Genomic DNA, 21936 nt, shown 5'->3' on the forward strand with positions numbered 1-21936 from the left:
ATTTATGGTGCCTGAAATAAGGTGAGAACACTTTGGCTGCAGGATGTAGCGAAGTAATCCCAAACAAAGTCAGAAACTTCCTCCATGCTGGCTAGCTTTCCTAGTGCTTTACAGGATTCTGGGGGGAAAACACATCAATGGTCTTCCCAGTGCTGGACCCTGCATGTTACAACACCAACCTGCCAGGCAGGATGTGCCTACTGGTGCAACAGTGGTGTGAAAGCTATGGGGGTAAATAACTACTTTCTGGGTGACTCTGCAGTCTGCTTCACAGGATTGTACTTCACAGGATTCCTGGTACTGTAATCCTGATCAAAAGCCCGTGGCCCAAAATGCCATATGTCATAGGGTAGAGCTGCCATTGTTGTTTTGCTAAATGATCACGCTGTCAACTTGCCTTCTGAATGTTTATGTTTATGCCAATGTGCCTGGGCTGCTCTCATTCTGGTGCAGAGAAGCTTTACTTTACTGGGAGTAGCAGCCAATGGAAAGATGCCTAACTGGTCAAGCTGCTGGACTGAGTCAGTTATCTCCACCACCAAAGCAGGCATCTAGATGGGAGGAGGACATCCTGGGGTACATACAGGGAGAACTGAAGGCAGGGAATGGCAAGTAGATATGCTCATACTTTATAGTGTATCTGCATGAAATTCTTAAAAATAAAAAAAATTAAACCAATTGAAAACACACAACACATAAAATGAAGTGTCGAAATGGACAATTGTGTGTGTTTTCAGGACTAGGTTGTTGCACAAATCTTAAAAGGTCTTTATTAATAAAAACAAACCTGGAGCCAGGTATTGGGATGAATGCTTGAAGATCAGAGAAGCAGAACAAGCCACAGCTACCTCACCTTGCCAATTCCTCAGCTGATCCTGTTTCCTTAGACTGGATGCCTCTCAGCTGAACTGTGCTGCTCAAAAGCCTAAAAGCTTAACCAGCTCTAGTTCCTGGTCTTCACGCCTTACATACATTTCTGCTTTCTGCCATCACTTCCTGGGATTGAAGGTTCACTTCCTGGGACTAAAGGTGTGAGTCACCATGCCTGACTGTCTCCAGTGTGGCATTAAACTCACAGAGATCCTGATGGATCTCTGCCTCCCAAGTGATAGGATTAAAGGTGTGTGCCACCATTTTCTGGCCTCTATGTCTATTTAGTGGCTGTTCTGTCCTCTGACCCCAGATAAGTTTATTGGGATGCACAATATATTGGGGGACACAATATATCCCCACACTAAGTCTTACTATGTAGCCTGCTATATTGGTCAGGATTCTCCAGAGTAATACAAATGATAGGATATATACATATAGAAAGGATATTTATTAGGGTGGCTTAAAAGCTGTGATCCAACTAGTCCAAACAATGGCTGTCTACCAAAGAAAAGTCTAAGAATACAGTGTGTTCAGTTCCCGAGGCTGGATGTCTGAGCTAGTCTTCAGTACATATTGGAATCCTGAGGAAGTGAACTCTAATACCAGTGAAGCAAGAAAGAAGGCAAGCAGGAAAGAATAAACACTTCCTTCTTCCACATCCTTTATATATGCTTCCTCCAGAAGGTGTGACCCAGACTGAAGGTGGCTCTTCCCACCTCGAAGTATCTGGACTTGGGATGGATCTTCCTGCTTCAAATAACTCAATCAAGAAAAATTCCTCAAAGGTATACCCAGCTGCTTGGGTTTTAGTAAATTCCAGATGTAGTCAAGTTGACAACCAAGACTAGCTCACCATCACACCTCGGCTGGCCTTGAACTCAGGACAGTTCTCTTGTCTCCATTTATAGAGTGCTGAGACCACAGATAAGGGGCCCAGGCTAACCATGGACAATTGTGACAAGAAATTTTTAACAATCCTTTGAAGTTCTCCACTGTGTATTCAATATCATATTTCAAAAGGGACCACAGAACGTGTCATTTTGAAAGTGTTAAGTTACATGTTGTGAAGGATTTGAACACAAGATTTAAGGAGACTGAAATGTATCTAGCGATTGGGAATTCATTTTCTATATTTGAACAGAGAAGCAGTTTAATGTCTCTTAAATCTGTGTAGTTCTCAAGCACATCTATGAGGTTATGTATAATGCCAATATACAAATTGACTGAAAATACAGAATTTAGAACTGAAAAATGTCTTTTAAGTTACCTATTCTCATCCTCTCACTTGCCTCTCTTGAAGAGGAGATTGCTGAAATGCAGAGGGAGGAAACTTACTTCCCTGATATAACTAGACCTTGCAGAGCTGCTCTGTACCTTGTAGATTCCCTGGACTGGTTGTCTGCTAACTCACACATCCATGCTGCAAACAGTCTTTGTTATCATATTGACTAATAGCTGGAGTCTTCTAGGACCCACTCAGCCTGGGTCCTAAAAGAACACCATGAATGCAGCACAGGATGAAAAGAGACCCCCCCGCACTCATTTGTTACCACATTTGGATTCACAGGTTGAAAAGAGATTTTTAAAATGTATTGTGAAATAGATAACCAGTGTGCAGAGGTACTAAGTAAACCACTTCAAATAATGACTATTCTAAAAGCCACAAGGTCTTGAATGTTAACAATACTGTAAGAAAAACAGGACTGGCTATGTAGAATACTCCTGGTTTGGAAATGGCCAACTGAGCTTTCTTCTACCATGTCACCATCGGCATGGGATCCCAAGAAACTGCCTAAGCTAAATACTCACTTAGAAATGGTAGAGTGAGTGGCCACCTCTTGAAAAAGCTTATAACCCTCCCCAGAGTAGCAGGCTCATCTACAGAGCTATAGAAATCCCTCTTTTGTGCAGGAATATGGCTTCCTAGCCAAACAGTGGATGCAGCTGGGAACGTCATTGAGGCATCTACCTCATTTTGCAGACGAGGAAACAAACACTGGGAGAAGTCCCATGACTTGCTAGAGAGCAGACAGAGCTCAGCCCTGTGTTGCCTCCATTACAACTTGTTTCCCATCATGTTTGCTCCTGTTGTTTCTCTGTTACCATGAGTGTACAATGACCTGTTTTGAATCAAGTTTCAAAAAGAGTCTCATTGATGCACTCAATACTATTCTAGGTGCATTCCATTCTAAACCCAGGAGCCAGATGAGAAGGACTAGACCAACGGCACCAGTTTACTTCCCCTGAGTAGCACTTTTATGGACCAGTTATCTGTCTCTTACATTGAACAAGGCTCTCCGAGCAATTTACCTAGGAAACTTAGGAGAACAGTAGGATAGACATTTTACTGGACACTTCAGTTATCTCATTCAGCCCTCACAAGCCTATCCACGAGAGGAGAAAAGGAGAAGAGTGTGTAGGGGGAGAGGGGAAGTATCTTCATTGTATAACATAGGAAACTGAGGCTCCGAGAGGAGAGAGAGGTCATCACTCTAGGTCACTTACCTAATAAGTGATAAAGCTGAAAATAATCCCTGGTCCCAGAATCCAAACACATGCCCTTCGATCCCACACAAGGCCAATCATCACATGCACTAACTCTGTCTCTAAATCTAACAAAATTTGTTTCCATACAGGAAAATCAAATGTGCATATTTTGTGGTTTCCAATTAGCAGATCCCTGTCTGAGTTGCCATCGTGCCCTACATTTGTCAAGTGGTTTGCATTCCTTGTTATTGCTTGCTCAAGGAGGAAATCACTAAAGGGATTCTGCAAGTCATCGTCGTTTTTAAATGCGTATCAAGGAGGAGGGACTGCCCTATAGCCTCAGAGGCAGGGATAGACACCAAATATTAAAGTTTTTCTGAGCAATATTCATGTCCTAGATTGGTAAACATCTACCTGACTCCAGAATTGCCATGGTCCTGGAGAACTATTCTACATGCTAGAAAGCAAAATGAAAACAATTACAGTGACAGGTCTGGGAGTCCTAGAAACTAATGCTTGTGAATTGTGAAGTACCATTAGCATCACTAAAATAACACGTATTCACTCAGGCTAACGGACCTTCAGCCTTAAGCTACCTGGTATTACATAGCATAGTAAAAATCCCCTGGGGTGGGGAGCAGGAGATTTTCCTGTGTTCTAACACAATGCCTGCTTCTCATTTATTTCCTTTGGTTTCATTGATTGTGTGCCTGCACTGGCATGAACACTGCATGGCTGTCCTTCTAGTTTGTACTGATTGACTCTGAGGTAGCACCATCTATTTTCCAGCTACTCCCGCTTCGGAGCTCCCCGGACTGAATTTTGGGGGATGGTTTATATTTAAGCAAAATGAGATTCTGCAGGTTCATCTAGAATGTGGGAGTCAGTCTTCTCATTCACCTCCAGCTACAGAAACAGATAAGTTGTGGGATCTCTTTAGCCTGTGAGCAGAATAAAAATGAGACACAGAGTAGCAACAAAGGCCCTGAAACAAGTTGGGGAAAGTGGCAGCAATAATGTGTGTGCAGAACAGTGCAGCTCCTCTCGGCTGGGTGGTAGGGGTATGTGAGCATGCTCTGGTCTGGGATATTTATGCTTGGATACTTACTTCCACTTAGTTGTATCACAACTAGTGCAGAGGAACATATAATTTATAGATGTTGCCAAAGTTGAGGTTTATTGAAGAAACTGGGATTTTTTATTATCTATATTATTTATAGGTCATTGGAGGCAGCATAGTGAGGTTGCTCAGTGGGTAGCTCAGGCTGAGAAAGTCCATCAGCGACTTTCAGCTACACTCTTTAAATATTTAATATCAAGCTCGGTAAGTTGTCCGTGCTTCTGTTTCCTCGGAATTAAATTGTAATACTAGGACCCATGTCCTAAATTGTTGACAATTACTATTTTTATTAAGGTATTTATTTATTTTTGAGCATATGTACATACGTGTGGAAGCACATGCACGGGTATATGTGCCTCTGAGTGCCATGATGTGTATGTGGAGGTCAGAGGACATCTTGCAAGAGTCAGTTCTCTCCTTCTAACAAGTAGGACCTTGGGGATTGAACTCAGGTTGTGAGGCTTGGCAGCAAGCACCTTTAGCCATTGGACAATCTCTTAGCAGTCATGCTAGAGCCTGGCACAACAGTTTAGTGAATATTATCACTCTAACTCCATACTTCCCAATTTTTATTCTCTTTCTGGTGACATTTTGTTAAAGGCTTCTATGAATCCTGAAAATGTCTAGTGCAAAGCAGGAGACATTGAAGTCAAAAATGCATAATCAAAGAGAAAAAAAATCACATTCTCAGATACCCCAAGATGCTGTCATGTCTAGAGCAAACAAATCAAAGCATTTTCAGGAGGCTACACCTTAAAATACAAGGTATTGTTTACTCAGAAGTTGGAGAACAAAGGCATGTTTTGGCAACTGTGAAATTAACTTAGTTACTTGAGCTATTGCTGAGATAAAATATCCTGACAAAAGGAACTCAAGGGCTAAAGAGATGGCTTCAACTCAAAGTTGAAGGTATAGAATCAGCATGATGGGAGTGTCATGGCAGTGGGTGCTTAGGAGAGCTGGTCACATCACATCTGCAATCAGGAAGCAGAGAGTCATGAAAGCTAGTACTCAGCTCATTTTACCCACCTCTCTGTGGAATAATCCTATCCACAGTTAAAATGGGCCTTCTCACATCAATCAACCCCTCCAGATCCATCCTCCCATTCTGGACCCACCCAGCTTTATGTCCTCGTTATTTTTAAACCTGTCTCCTTTATTAGTGTTGTCTAAATACTCTCAGATGTGTAGTGATCCACTGGAGTGTGTTCCACCTACCAGAAGCCAGACCCTTAAGGAAAATCAACTCCCCAGCTTAGTGCTGAACCATTTTAGATTGAACCAAAAAAGACAGCGAGGAAATTGACTTGCATGCTTGGATGGTGTCAATGATTGAACTTGCTTCAACCAGTCCTGAGTTTGTTCTGTGGTCAATCAAGGTCATTAGATTGAAGGCTGAGCTGCAATCTGGCATTAGTTTTGATCATGAATTCCTAGACCACACTCTTAGGCTTTTGTCTGTGTTTACTGAAGTTTCCTGATGGCATAGAGGCTTGAAGCTGAAATCAAGGAAGACCAGATATGCGCACTCTCATCAATTTCAATGTAACTACAATGGCGTATGTCTTGAGGATTGGACCTATTTTTTCTACCACCTGCATTGATTTATATTTTGTTCTAAGCAAAATGTAACATCTGGACCATGGATTTCACTGAATAAGGCATCTCCACACTACAGAAGTCCCTATTGATTTTGAACCATCAAGTGTCCTTATATGGAAGTGACAGCCCCGATCAACAATTAACTAATATTAGTTAAAGATACTTCCATTAATATTTGTTTACAGTCTCAGAAGCTAGGTGAGCACTCTGCCTCTGAGCTACACTCTAGCTCATGGCCTCAGACGTTATCTTTCTACTTTGTGTCTGTATTCTAGCCTGACCTGTGTCTGATTGTTCAGCTCCTCCGTGAGCAGTTATAAGTGGTTCACTGTGACTCATCACACTTCACACCAGAGGCTGTTGTACCTCCTTCCCTTTAGAAGCACACATTTATATGCATGAGTGTAGGCTCTCAATGCTATTACAGATGTAAATACCTACATTTGTGCCACTATAGATACAAGAAGGTCATAGCAGTGTTGTTTTAAATTTCAAATCATTGAGTAGTGCATGAAATACAACATAATATAATATTATGCTATAATGTCATCCTTCTCTAAGAGGATACGTTCTGATCTGAGGTCGGTGTACTTTCCTGAATGTATATTATATTCTAATTAAAACATCATTAAAATCATAGCCCTTATAATTCAGAGCCCTGCTACTTCATTTGGATGCTACAGGTTCATAAAGAATATACATTATTTATCTTGAACATTAATCTACCACTCAAGAAATATTCTCTTGTGGATAGATGATGTCAAAATCTATGGCTACATCCCTGGTATCTTCACCCTACTTCACCTGGCCTCCTGCACATGATGCTCATGTTGGACAGTCCCATTCCACAATTCTATGCTTTCTGCCTCTAACATCTTGAGTCCATTTCCCCAACAGCCTTCATTCTCCTTGCCACATCATGCCTTTTCCTGGACAATGACAGTAGTATATAAACTGTCTCTGTAGCTACTACATTGTATACACAATATAAATACAACTTGGTTAAGTCACCACATTCAATGATGCGACTCCATTGTTAAAACTGTTGACATCACTCAGTGGCTTGCTAAGAACCATCAAAGCCATTGGACCTGCCTTTTATAGCATCCCAAGTATCCCCTTTGCCACCTACCATCCTTCTTTCGCTATGCTTGGTCCCATACTTGGCTGGCTTTGTCAATTCTCTCTGCATCATCTTACTATCAACACCCTTGTTTCATATAATTATAATCTTTCCTCTTCTAAAGGCATATTTAACTTCAGCATCTTCATTGTGCTTATTCTACAATTTCCAATTAAAATGCTACCTTTTTCATGAATTATTTTCCTCACGCCTCTCTCTCCTTCATTGCTTCATTTACCACTGTGGAGGCAGAATAGAAAGATGGGGGGAAAGTGAAGGAACGGGGGAAGAGAAAGGGGGCTCCTCCCTCCAAACTTGCCCGCTAAGAGTCAAAAATTCTAGCACAATTAATACTTGCTGTGAAGGTTGCTGATGCAGAGACAATATTCATTTAATGTAGAAATATCTTCTAAGGAATGTTAAGGTACAATGAGTGCTTGTGGGCTGAGCAATAAGACCTTGAGCATGACATTCTTCCTTTCTCAGATATTTTCTAGAAATTTCACGAAAAGGACTATTAATTTTTGTTTACAGTGAAAATCTTAACTTCCTGTGCTATTCTTAGGATTGGGGGTTTTAGTTCATCAGCTGCAATTATCCTGTCTGGTGCACTTCAAAAACCAGCCTATGAGGTCATTTAGGTTTCTTAGCAACTCTTTGAAGATAAAACCTCACAACCACCCAAATCATGTAAGTGGTTATTGTCCAGACAATCAAGGGTTACACTTCTTTGAGAAGCCCATATGCACACTTTGATTGGTCTCATCCTTTCTTTGACTACGTATATTGTTATTGGTTCCCTTCTACGAGGATAGACGACTCCTTTTGATAAACTCCAGCGTTGCTGTATCCTGGCTCTTCCTGAAATTCCTCTCTGTGGCAAAGCTGTGGCCCCTGGCTTCCACTGGGTGGGGTGGGGGGTCTCCGGAATGAACTCCGGCTGCAGGTGGCAGTGTGGAGCTGTGTCTCTGGCCCGTGCCTTTCTGCCCCTGATGGTATCTGTGGCTTGTACTGAACTATCTGTCTGTAATGATATGTAACTTTCTATTTTCTGCTTGAATCTAAGACCCTGCACAGAAATGTTGATTATATAACCAGAAAGCATGAGTCTGGACTCTACCTTTGCTGCTGGCCTTGTGTGATTTCAAGCAAGTCAACCTGAGTGTCAATTCTCTCTCTCTCTGTCTCTCTCTCTCTCTGTCTCTCTGTCTCTCTGTCTCTCTCTCTGTCTCTCTCTCTCTCTCTCTCTCTCTCTCTCTCTCTCTCTTTTCAGGATATAGGACACCAATGAGAATTTCCAAGATTGATGATAATTTAAACCTTATGATAAAATAAAGTTCTCCAAGATTACTAGAGAGCACTGGCATTCAAATAAAAAGGTTCTTAGCTAAGGGACTTCTATGGTGGCTCATGGTTTGAAAACCTGTCCCCCATATTTAGGGTATTAGGTGCATTTTCTTATCCTTTACAGACCTTCAGTGACTCAGAAGACGTCTATGAGACGTACTCATACTTATTTCCTGAGCATAACCATGAGCCTGGAGCACTTTGGCTCACTCTCGAAACACTCATGCTGCAAGTAATTATGCACAAGAACCGTGTGGTGGCAGGGTGCTATATCACATAGAATGAGAGATGGAATTTGATCAGAAACAGCCAAAGATTCTGGTCCATGATAAAAACAACATAACAGCAAAGAAAGCAAAACAGGATCTATACACAGGAACTGAGACTTTAGTGACTCGATGGTTCATCTTTGACAGATACCACAATAAAAGGAACTTGGTGATCATCCAGTCCCCAGGGGTCACTTTGCAGGTCCTTGTGCCAATTGCTCAAATAGGTTTCCCACTTACTGCAGCAGGCAAGCTAAGGGGAGATGCCAGGTTTCCTCTGCTCTCTAGAGGTTTTCTTCAGCCTGTCGGCATTGCTTACCTCTGAAAGCCCTGTTGCTAGGCAACCGTGAGCTCTTTCAATCACTTAAGTTTAAAGTGCATTTTATGAAATCTCCCTTCTTGGCATACTTGAGTGATGGTAGGGGTTACTATGCATAAAGAACAACCCTGAAAGTGGCCAGTTTGTAATCTCAGGGCGGTTAACTTAATCAGTTTCTTCAACTAGAAAATGGAGTGATCCTAGCTGATGGAAGAAAGATCAAGATAATAATGGCATCATAGTGCCAAGCAGCAAGAGTCTACTGAGGCCACAGGAGTGTTCCGTGGACACTATCACGTTTCATTCAAGGTCAGTGACTAGAATCCCCTTTTAGTCACGATGTCCTTTCAAAACGGTGAGTTTAAAGAATACATTTTGACCACTCGCTTTCACAGGATTCTCACTTGGAATCTTCTGCATTTAATCTGGTTCTTGCAGCAACATGAAGCAGACAGAGGGTTTCTCCTCTCTCCTGATTAATCATTTTTTTCTCCTGCAAAATTGTCCTGGGATCCCTCTAGCCAGTTGCTGAGCTCCATGCTCTGGGTACCTTGGGCTGCTCCACACAGGAGCACATGGGACTCAGAACTGACTTGTGTAACTAGATTTGGCGTTGTTGTTTGTATTTCCCTGCAATGCACCACAGAGGTCTTCTGCAAGCAGAGCTGGTCTTCATGCTGCAGCAGCTTAATAATTCATATGTCAGCTTTGGAACTTAGAGCACATATTCAGGATGGCTCAGCTTGCTGTTTCTCAAATGCTTGGAGCCTTTTATAACTAATTGCTCTCAGGACCACCATTTGGCTCCAGAGACAACCTTTGAACATGGTACACTTTACCATGAACTGACAGCTCTGATTTTATTTTTAGCTTTCCAATGAGTCTCATCGTGATAATTAACCAGTTATATCACAGGTAATGCAAGAGCATGGTTGAAAACTCAAAAATATTTGCAAGTTGCCAATAGCAACAACATAATGACTGTGTGCGGGGTATGACCCGAGGAGGGGGTGGGTATTAGATCCAGTTTATGCAAAAAAGGGGCTGAGAGTCAAGTGTGTCATGCGCCCTGCCAAGAAGCATTACGTGGAGGATCTGGATCTTCACCAAAGACTCCTAACTCCAAATCCACTGTTTTCTAGTTAATGTTACTCTTTGTCAACTTAACTTTCTGAACTCTGTAGCCAAGTTTCTGTATATTAGAAAAATATATATAATTTTAATTAGCTGATACTAAGAATAGACAATATATCTTGAAATAATACCTTGTTATGTAAGTGTTAGTGATTTCACCATTGTTTCAATGAGGAAACTCATGCAACGACAAGCTATGTAACTTGATAACTATCACATGATTAAGAAATGAAGATTCAACTACAGGCCACAGTTATGATCTGGGTAATCTACATAGAGTAGAGATAGGCTACAATACAATGGTGACCAAGCAAGTTCACAGATTCTGTGACCCCAAGTTTGTTGACACAATCCTGCTAGAAATCCCTATACCTTTCTTTTTCCTTCTTTCCAAAGTTGAGGGAAAAAATCTGATAGTTACAGTACACACTTTCCCATTTGCCCAGATCCTTTCCTCTTTACATCTGTTGTCCATAGTCAGTGTTAGTTATCAACATAACCTTTGGACTCTCAACAGCTTCCCAGAATGAAGGAGAGATCATTTGGTAAGGAGAATATAGAGTTTCTTTGTCCTACCAGGCCCCTGAAAGTCCTGGGGCCCGCTTATAAAATAATCACTCAGAAGCTTATATTAATTATAACTGCTCGGCCATTAGCTCAGACTTATTACTGACTAGCTCTTATACTTAAATTAACCTGTAATTTTTATCTACGTTTAGCCATGTGGCTTGGTACCTTTTCTCAGTTCTGCCTTGTCATCTTTCTTCTTCTGTGCCTGGCTGGGGACTCCTTACCCTGCCCTTCCTCTTCCCCACATTCCTTTAGTCTGCTCTCCCTGCCTATACTTTCTGCCTAGCTACTGGCCAATCGGAGTTTTATTAAACCAGTGTACAAAAAGTATTATCCCACAGCACTTTTTGACAACTGGACTTGCAGGAAGAGTGAAATTCTGCATTACATTAGCTTTCGTGTGGATTCTAGCCACTCAGTCCTTTGCTGTGATTAAATTATGAAAGTTATCAAGGTTTTCTATTTTTCATCTACAGAGTGGTAACTTTTATATGTATCATACACATTTTTTATGAGAGTAAATGATGCACTTGCATTCTAGTCTTCATTCTACTGTTGTTTATTTAATATTTAATGCATGCTGACACTGAGAGTTTCCCACATATGCTACTTCTCTTCGAAATTAGATCCATCCCTCAGCCACCACAACCAGGTGTTAAATCACGGCATGTCTGCAAGTGCGCAATATGTTTCCTTGTTCCTGCTTTTGTGTGATTAATGTTAGTTGTGAGTGGACCTGGGTATGAACTGATCGTATGGAAAGAGTTAATAATAAGAAATGACAGTCACAGAATACCACTAGAAAGCCACCCACCCCAAGCCCTTCATTTACTAGAAAACAAAACCGGCTCCCAGTGTCGAGAGCAAATCTGACTTGCATGGGCATAAGCAAGTCTTTTGTGGTAGGCATAACACTTCTTTATACTCCTGGAATATCCCTTGGAAAGCATATATAAGGGTGTTTAATGCAAGAAATCCACGGGAGTCTGCTTAAGGAGTATTAGGGAAATTTATTAGGATAAATTGAAGAAATACACTCACAAATACAAGAACTGAGTAGACAGCTGAAGTCATCCTCTGATCTGACCAGGAGTGAATCCACCTCGCAGTTCAGTCACACCAAAAAGAAAACAGGGAGAAGGGGCCTCATGACCCCTCTCCCCTTTAGTTTAAGAGGTCAGTACAATGGCAAAAAGCACCACCTCCTTCAGGCCCAAGGTCATGTGGAGCAAGGTCATATGGAGCAAATACCACTACAGGTCTTTTATGTGTATATGCTGCTTTTGTAGTAAGAATTCTTCCCACACATTATGTCTTTCTGATCCTTGCATTTTTATCTTTATTTTTCATATGAGAATATTACATATCCTTCATTGAGGATGTAAAGAGGACAACAGTCTTAAAGGAGATTGGGCTCTGTAAGAGCTTGCCAGCTCCTTAAATAATCACTGCAGTGTCCCTTAAGAAGGCATTGGCTTGCTTTAGCTGTAGAGAAGGTTAGTTCCAGGGTAATGTCCGTGGGAAGATAGTAGACTGTTTCCAGCCTCATGTCACTATCTGCTCAGGATCTCAGGACTCAGTATGAGCTGGGGGGGGGGGGGGCGGACAATGAGAACAAGATCACTTCTTTGAGACACTCACTCAGAGTCCTGCTGAACTTTGTTGTCTTACAACAGAGGTCAGCTGTGGAACTGAGCAGAGCTGGCAGGACAGTGAATCAGGATTTATGTAGTCAGTGTTAAAGCACAGACTCTGATAGGGAGAGCACACTATGGCAAAACCCAAGGGAAGGGGAACTTGGCAATTAGTAAGCTATTGTTTGGTCAGAACTCAAGCCCTAACCACTTGAACACATAAGAATTATATTTCTCTAAAATTCACCTTATTTTGTGCAATTTCATGTTAAATTTCCATCATCTAGATAGACTGGAAGCTAAGTGAAGGCAGAATAATTTCATCCTGGATATTACTCCAATCCAGGACCTAGCAAGTATAGTTTAATTATTCAACAAATATTTGTGACTCAAATAAATGAAGGAATTTCACAGAACAATCCCTTAAACATGAAGGCAGGTAGATATGAATCAGGCAGAAATCAATCAAATGGTGTCTTATGTGTGAGGCTAGATTTCTGAAAGAGATGTGGACTCGCTTCTGTAAACAAGATCCAAGGTCAACACGGCAGAGAAAGAGATTTTGTGTGACTATTGAAACTGGGTCTGGAGTATATGATTTGGTATCAAATCTAACCAGAAAAGGAACCATACTGTTGGTGTCCCCTGTTCTTGCTAGATTTAGCTCATAGAACACTGTCTGAATGCCAGTGAATTAATCACTGGGGGCCACAAAGCATATTAGCGTAATTTAACCTCCATGAGATCATTTGAAATAGGCATTCTGGCAGATTCTGCAAAGTCTGTATCTTGGCTTCATTTCTCATTGTAATTTGATGGAAAGCAGGATATTGATTTTTAAAGTAAAAGCAAGAGATATTTGGAAAGGTTTTGATCAATTCCATTAACATTATTAGGGCCATAACAAATCATCCAAGTATTAAAACTAAAGTATTTCTGTAAAGCAGTTGGGTCCCAGTAAACTTGTCCCACTCTCTAACTCTTACTAGAAAAGTCCAGTAAGTGTTTTAACTATACTTCCAGAAATTGTCTCTTCATGGCCTACTCTGCTTGCCGCTTAACTCTTTCAGTAAATGGTTCTATTTAGAAAAGAGTATTCCCTAGTTTGTTTAGTGGTGGATTAAAGATGTCTGGAAATTTCCAAATATGCCTTGGGAACTATTAACATTTTCTTTTCATTTCCCCCTTGACTATGGTTTTCTATGAATAGTATAGGATAGCATTTAAGGATAATTCAGATTTATGTATGAGTCATGCTGGGGGAAAAAAAGAATGCATTCTGGGGTGAAGCTGAAACACAGCCAGATCAAAACCAGTGGAAACAACTCTAGTCTGTCTAACTCTGTGTCTTAGAGCTTAGGCAAAGGACTCAAAGTGGGATATGCGTTCAAAAAATAGATGCTCAAAGATGGAAAAGGCAAGAAAGAAATAGGATGGGTGTGTTAATTGTAATAATATAAAGTAATGTCCCAAGAAGTTGAGGGATGTGGTGCATAATTAGTCACGATATATAATCAAGTCAAACTTGTATTTCATGAAAACATGGGTTCTTGTGTGAAAAGATGGCATGGCTCTATCTTGATGACAGATGGTGGGAACAGCGCTTACATATTAACTGTGTGAACCATGGTTGTGTTTAGGACTCTCCCCTCATTATGGAAACCAAAGTTTCAGCAGGGCAATGAGACACAGCCATTTGGACGTGAGAGCCTCTGAGTTACAACTTTGTGGAACTCAGAGGCTCGATATTCATCAAAGGTGGAAAACACCGATGACAACAAATGTCATTCAAGACTCCTCAAGTTGGAAGCTGGATTCTATTAAATTGCTCCTTTCTCTCTGGAGGAGGAGAAGTTAGACCTGGAAGGAGTCAAGCCATAGCAGAACCTCCTAGCAAAAATGAGTGAAGTGGGGACAATGCCAGAAAATTCCTTCTAAGCACGAATAAATCAATCATACCCAGAGCAAAGAAGAGATGCAAAGAGGACAGCACGTGAGCAGAATGTTTGCAAATTATTTTGTGAATTAGATCCCTTTTTTCCTAGTTTTATAGATGAGGAAACCAAATCCCATGAGAATTAAGTGACTTATGAAAGATAATGACAAACATAGCCAAATCTAACTCTTTTGAAGCACCACTCACTGACTTAAGACTCTGAGAAACTAAGTCCCTCAACTACAAAGGAGACTCATCTCTTCTTTTCTGGACTGATTGTCACCATCCTCTTAGCTATTAAGAAACATGATCATTTCTAGGCCCTGTTCTGCATTCTGACTAGAATCATCTCAACATCATCCAATCTTCAGATGTCTGTTGTGTCAGGTTCTGAACAACGCTAACTCTTGTAACTCTTAAATCTTAACCTGACAGGATTTGAAGTCTCAATGGTGACCAGGAATAAAGTTTATTAGCTCGCATTATAGTTGGGGCACAACTTGGGTACAGAACTGTCAAGTTGCAGTACAGAAACCATGTAGGAGGGATCCATGGAAGAGTGGGAAGTACCATAAATAAAAGATGTGGGATTTTACTTTGGTCTGAAGGATCAGTGGGGTTGAGAAAAAAGACAATAAACCAGAAGGCTCATGATTCAGTCTAGGAGTCATATGGTGGTATTTTATTTGTACTGAAATATGATTTTAATTGTATGTTAATAAATAAAGTTGCCCGGGGGTCAGAGCTATTAGAGCCATAGCAAGAGCGTGGCGGTGGTGGCGCATGCCTTTAATTCCAGCACTTGGTAGACAGAGCTAGGTAGATCTCTGTATGTTCAAGGATATAGCCAGCATTGGAGACACACGCCTTTAATCTCAATCCCAACCATAGAAGACCTGGAAGTCTCTACAGACAGGCAGTGACGAGGCAATCATGTGTTTGGGTTTACAACCAATGAGAAGGCAGAACAGAAAGACTATATAAAGACAAACACACAGGAAGTAGGTCTTTTTCAGAGAGCTCTCTTGGCTGAAGAGGATCGCTGAAGCAGGAAGGGTAAGGCTCTTAGCTCTGACCTCTTAGCTTTCTTCTCTGAATTGGCTCTGTGTTTCTTATTTAATAAGACGGTTGGTTACATCTACAGAGTCATCTAGTTCCTGGCTTCCGATATCACTAAGCCTTCAGTGTACTGATCATTTCCCCCACATCCACAGATTTCTAACTCCCTTTTCAGCAACTAAGCCCAGCATTAGCTTCCAGCTGTCCAAAGACAGGTGGGCAAGGAGGTATAATCCATGGGAATAATGGTTCTTTCGGGAGCCAAGGGCTTTGAGATACATAACACTGCTTCAGTGTGTGGTTATCTTTGCTCTTTCTGTTTCATGGATGGGCATTTCTATCAAGCAAGTGAAAGTACCATGAGTCAGCAAAAAAGAGAAGTTGTGTTTTAAGTCAAATTGACCATTCATTCCTGCACATTTTGAATAGAAATGAATGCCATTTGCTTCTTTGATCTAGCCATATGGTATCTGAATACCTCAGATAGTCTTTAGCATTAAGAATTAGCTCCTATACTGCACTACATAGGTTTATACCCATAAGGGTTAAAGTATGAGAAACTGTATTAAAGCTCCTTGGAAAGTAAGCAGCCAATGAAAGACTCTCTTGATGATGTAATGCCTTATGCCTGAGCTACATTGGTTGAATCTGGGATTCCTGTTTCCAGGAGTTTGAGGACAAGTTTCTCTGCAACCAGAAAGAACTGGATAGTCTCCAATTGCTTATATAAGATATTTTATGATCACTCAATAAAAGCAAGTCCCTCTTCAATTTTCCAATAGCCTCCTTGAATTATTTCCCAACGACACTCAAATATAAACTCAACTGCAAAGAATACTGGTTGTTCCAGAATAAAAACTACACTAGAGAATAAAAAAAAATAAAGTTAAATTCTCAATAATCATATTTGGGTACTATGGTGGGAAGAATACTGAACTGTAGACAACATACCTTAGTCTTCATCCCAGATCAGATACCTGCCCGACCTTCACTGCTTTTTTTTTGTTGTTGGGGGGTTGCCTTCTTTAATCTCTTCTCTCTTTAAAGACCTAATATTCCTTTGCTTATAAAGACAATGTGTCAGTCTCATCAACTTCAGAGGGTATGCATGCAAGACATCTAGTTAAATACTGCATGTAGAAGAGCTCTGAAAGATGTAAATGTCTGCTTAGATTTTCAAGTTGCCTGTTTTTAAGGAAAGACGACATTAATAATGCCTTATTTTTGGGAGAATGTTAGCACCCATTAGAAACAAACATGGAGAGCATCTTTGCTAGAAATGATGCTTCCATATGGTAAAAGTTCCCAGGAGCTGAGAAGGCAGACTGTGTCTTACTGCTAGGGAGAAATATGCAAGGTTGCTTTAGGTAGAGCTCTTTGTGAGCCATGCTGTCTTGAGGTTTAATTATCTAGTTCAAATATTGCTGTTCTGTTCATCAAAGGTAAATAGGCTGTCCTTCACAAAGGGTTTTAACTTTCGTCTTCCAGCCTAGTGGCCTTGGAAATGAGCAGACCAGGTTGCATTGCAGTGTCCAACTGTCTGTTCACACAACCTTCTGCAAAGCACATCAGTTCTGAGCTGCTGCTATCTTGGCGTGAAGATAGTGAATTAGATTCTTCTTCTGAGAGACCACGCTCTTTATAAATCTTCCAATACTTAAAAGCAAAGCTCTGATAGTCTCACTATCCAATTCCTAGCTTAATAAGTGCAACACTACTGTTCCTGATTGTTGTTGAGTCAAAACTCTGTGGAGTGATTCTCAGCTCCTCTCTTGTCACTCAACCCCAAATCCATCAAGTCCCATGGACCAATCTTAACAAAGATCTAAAACATGAGCTCTTTCTCACCATTTCATATGATATCTTTACGGTCAAGTTTGCTTCTATCCATTCCCCGACAGATGCAACAACATCCTAACTATTCTTGTTGCTTCTGCCCCTGTGCAGTCTACTGCTCACACAGAAAAAGGAATGAGTCTTCTGCAGTCATAAGCTATGCCATCCTTTTTCTCTAAACTCTCTGCTGACCTCACTCAAACAAAAAACAAACAAACAAAAAAAAAAACAACAGAGCATAGAAATTAAGATACTATATAATCTGATGGTACCATGGCCTTGGAATCCCTCTCTACTTCCTCTTCTACTATTTCCTACATCTGCAACTCAGACATGTAACTTACCTTACCTTGCCTATCTCTTCATGTATTCACATCTAAAGCCTTTGGCTTCAATTATGCTTTGTGCCTCTTCGATTCTCAGATTGAATACAGCATGTACATGGCATATCTTGGGATTTCTTCCCTTCATAATCACTTGATCAAATCCCCATACTAAATCTCTCATCTCTACCTCTATCTCTGCTATTATGAGTATGTTTCTCTGGATCCTCTTGACTAATAACTTAGAAATAAATATTGCTACGTTCAGTAGAAAGGTAACTCTTCATGTGTTTGTATGTGAACATGAATGTACTACTGGGATAATTTTGAAAATGTCATCTATCACACTGACTATAGACAGTCAGAGTCTGACATATGAGTGAGCTAGTCTTGAGGAACAAATCAACTAGTTACTCCTTTGGGTTGCAAATGTATATTCATCGATTTCAGATAATTAAATTTTTAAAAAATTTTCCAAAAGAGTAAGTGTAACTTTCAAAATCTCCACTTATGTGACACTGGAGAATACTTAGAGGGCGTATCTGTTAAATAAAAGTGATTGAGATTCCTATTAAGGATTTTATTCAGGACTTTTGGAGTGTTGAGAATGTTCCAGTAGAGGATAAAGAGCAAAGCAAAGGAAAGACAAGACAGGTAAGGATTGAGTAGCAGAGGAAAAGAGTCAATGGACGAGACACCCATGTCAGAGGAATCCTGGCTAACACAAATTAACAGGATTCTTGCTAAAACTGAACTGAGATAAGCTGAGACAGTGCACAAGAGCCAGGCTGTGTCTGAAAGGAGACTCACAGAACGGTAACTAAAGACTGGGGAAAGATGTCATCTTATCATATAAAAGAATTCATTTTAAATCCATTAGTCTTAATGTACCAAAAATTAAATATGATTCATCCACTATTTAATGAAAAAACAAGTATCCACTGCCTTTGCTTCAGACAATGAGCTCAGTCCAGAAGAAATAAACTCAAGTGATTAGATCCTGACTAGGAAAGTTGGGGAGACCAAGGAGCAAGCTGATAATTACAGTGTCACTTGGGGGTGGCAAATAGGCTATGAGACACACCATAGACAGATTTAATGCTAACCAAAGAAATGAGCCATCAAGGGAAGTCTTCACAGGTGGAGATTGTCTGGGTTTTGATTTTGATGAAAGTGTAGTGTATTCCAGCAAGGAGAAATCAAGGGCAGGAGAAGGACTTTCAAGGCACAGATAACAACATGTACAAGGTAGACAAAAACACAAAACAACATATGTGGTGATATTTTATTTGTATGTTAATAAATAAAGTTTGCCTGGAGATCGGAGGAAATAGCAAGCCATTTTAAGTAAACACAAAAGTCAGGCAGTGATAGCACATGCCCTTAATCTGATCACTTGGCAGGCAGGGTCTCTGTGTGATCAAGGCCACACTAGGGAACAGAGCCAAGCATGGTGACACATGCCTTTAATCCCAGTACCAACCATAGAGACCTGGAGGTCTGTACAGACAGGCAGTGACAAGGAAGTGAGGTAGCTGGGCTAAGAGCCAATGAGAGGGAAGAACTGCAAGGCAATAAAGGCACAGGTAAGAGAGGAAGTAGCTCACTTTGGAAGCTGCATTGTGGTGAGGTAAGGTTAGCTGGTGGCTGTTCCAATTCCTCTGATCTTTGTCAGATTTTCACCCCTATTTCTGGCTCTGTGTTTTTTATTTAATAAGACTGCTTAGAAATTCGTCTACAAACATGGTAGCTCATTGAGAAATAGGGGCAGAGGGTACTCTCCCTAGAGGGAGATGGGAATGGATACAGCTGATCTTCAGGTGGGACCAGGATGCGAAGGATGCTGTGCTCATGTAATTGACTTCATAAGAGACCAGAGAAGGGGAAGTCAGATTTACAGTTTAGACAGTTTTCTCTGGCATGGCTCAAAGAAGATAGGTTGGAGGAAGAACAGATCAAAGGCAAAGGACTTGTCTTGCAGTTTCTAGGTGAGAAAACAAAGGGCCTTCAAGAAAGGGTAATAGGGCTGTAAAGGAAACAATAGATTTAGAGGTGGGCAGTTTTCTTCAGCAGGTCAATGTTAAGTATCTGGAGCTGGCATGATTTAATAATGGCTCTCCTATATCTGAGAATATAGTAGTGATGTTAACGATTATACGAAGAATAGAGAAAATTACTGTAGATTTCCTGGAAGAGAGGCACACAGTGAGTGGCATTGAATGTGGTGAGGAACTTGCAAAGCTAGTGTTCAGATCTGTGTGTGGGTTTGTGGCATAGAAGGAGGTAGATATTGAGACAGGAATTTGCAATCATTGTAAAAGAGACAAGAGTTTGAATCACTGGAGAAGAAAAGAAAAGAAAGTACAGCTAGTATACTCTGCAAGAACACAACCAAAGACTCTGCTGAGGGGCACGCATGCCTGAGAAAAAGCACTGTGAGTCCACTGAGGAAGACTGGCTTTTATATTATGCAACCCCCAACTGTTTCTAAGAGGAATGAAATACGTTAATGAGGACACACTGATAGGTTCAGAAAAGCTAATTTGTGTTATGCAAATTTGCTCAATTATTCTGCAAAAAAGAGAGAAAAGAATTGAAGGGGTTTTTGTTTGTTTGTCTGTTTGTTTTTGTTTTTAAAATAGTAGATGGACCCTCAAGGTGGCTCAGCTGGTAAAGGTGCCTGAACGCTAAGCCCATGGATCTGAGTTCAGTTTCCAGGACCCACTTGGTAGAAGAAGGGAACTGATTCCCACAAGCTGTCCTCAGACTTCCACAGGCATACCATAGCATGCATGCACCAACACAGGCACATACACACAAATAAATAATATATAATAGTAAAAGTATTAGAAATGAATAGGTGTGTGAGTATAAAAGAAGGAATATCAGAGATAACCTTTGTGGGGAATTGGAGAAATATTCCAAAAAGGGATTTTGAAGTTCAATGTTGTAGAAGTTCAGGATTCATATGAGTTTCTTTGTGGCTCTATTGGCCTGGCATAGGGAGAAGAAGTGGTCAGTTTTCAAGAAGTAATTCATTTCATATTGTGTTATTCAGTGCAATTAAAAGACAATATTTACAAGACAGAGAAGAGCAGGCATGGGAAATTAGGTTCCAATAATGGACACCAGAAGTGTCTGGAGGTCTCCCTGAATCCCTAAGGACAGGAAGGCCCCAGTTGGCCTGTGTTACACAGAACAGATAGACATCGAGGAGGCATATGAACAAAACATATTTGAATCTAGCCAGCTAGCTATGATCCTAGGCAACTCGCCAATGTTTACTCATATACTGACACTCATGCATATGCCTCTGTAGTCATACATCATATTCAAATTCATAATGATGGTCTCCTTGAGATGTTCCTTGTGAACCATCGTTCTTTCCTTCCTGTCTACATCCATTGCTATGTTTAGACACAAAATGTTGCTTTATAGTATGTTCCCAAATACTACGGAAACAGACTGGAGAAAAAAAGGCTACCTGATAGTCCCTGATTTTAGAAAATGATAGCTTTAATTCTATAAGTCTTTCATGATAGCTGAATCATTCCAAGCAGATAAGGAAGCTTAAAAATATTTTCATGACATACATAAAAGTAAATCAGTAGGCCTTTTTCTATTAAAAAAATCAATATTGCAGAGCAAACCTTTTGTGCATTCTGCAGGCTGCTGCTATCAAGTTTTCATGCAGCCTTGTGAGTCCCACAGGAAGCTCTGATTCATGCTGCGGATGCTGCAGAGACGTGGGTGTGGTTTCCAATACAGAGGCTAGCTGTCTATGAATATTCATAGGCACACTCTAGGTAAAATCCTCTAATGGTTTTCTGGGAACAGTTAAAATAGCAACAGTAAATTGCAAGCTAACCAAAGCAGTTAAGGCAGGCAGGCAGGATGCTGCCAAGTCCTCTGAAAATGGATCTAAGCAGCAGCTGGACCCCAAACCTTCACCATAGAGACAGTCACCCCTAAATTAGTCCCCTTCCAATTAGGAGGAATTGTATCAAAAAGAAAAGGTAAGAAATAAGAAGGAAAATCCCAGAAAACTACAAATCAGGAATCATAACTATTCCTAAGATGGTGTCTGAAATTGGTTATTTCTAGATTCCCAGGAAGAATTTTTGAAACTCTGAGAGTCTCAGACTTGCTTTGTTTGTTATTTAGTTTCACAAAATTGTGCAGTTAGAGGTGTCATTTTATCTTGATTGTGAGCTGGTCTTTGTACAAATTAGGAGAAGACATTAAATTGCATAAAGAAAGCCAAAATAAACTCAGTTTTCAAATCTAAAATTTACAAACACTGT

At 40.6% G+C, this 21936-nt stretch overlaps 1 long non-coding RNA gene across 2 annotated transcripts in view; it reads left to right on the forward strand.

Annotated features, from left to right (window-relative positions):
- Positions 1-9228: 9228 nt before the first annotated feature.
- Positions 9229-21936, forward strand: part of LOC128107231 (uncharacterized) — a 111559-nt gene continuing 98851 nt past the window's right edge. For both annotated transcript variants that reach the window (XR_008217017.1, XR_008217018.1), the window contains exon 1: positions 9229-9449. This is a non-coding gene — a long non-coding RNA (uncharacterized LOC128107231). The remainder of the gene's footprint in view (positions 9450-21936) is intronic.

This window comes from Peromyscus californicus, unplaced genomic scaffold (assembly GCF_007827085.1).
Source record: "Peromyscus californicus insignis strain IS unplaced genomic scaffold, ASM782708v3 Scaffold_12__1_contigs__length_115047231, whole genome shotgun sequence".
Lineage (NCBI taxonomy): Eukaryota > Metazoa > Chordata > Mammalia > Rodentia > Cricetidae > Peromyscus > Peromyscus californicus.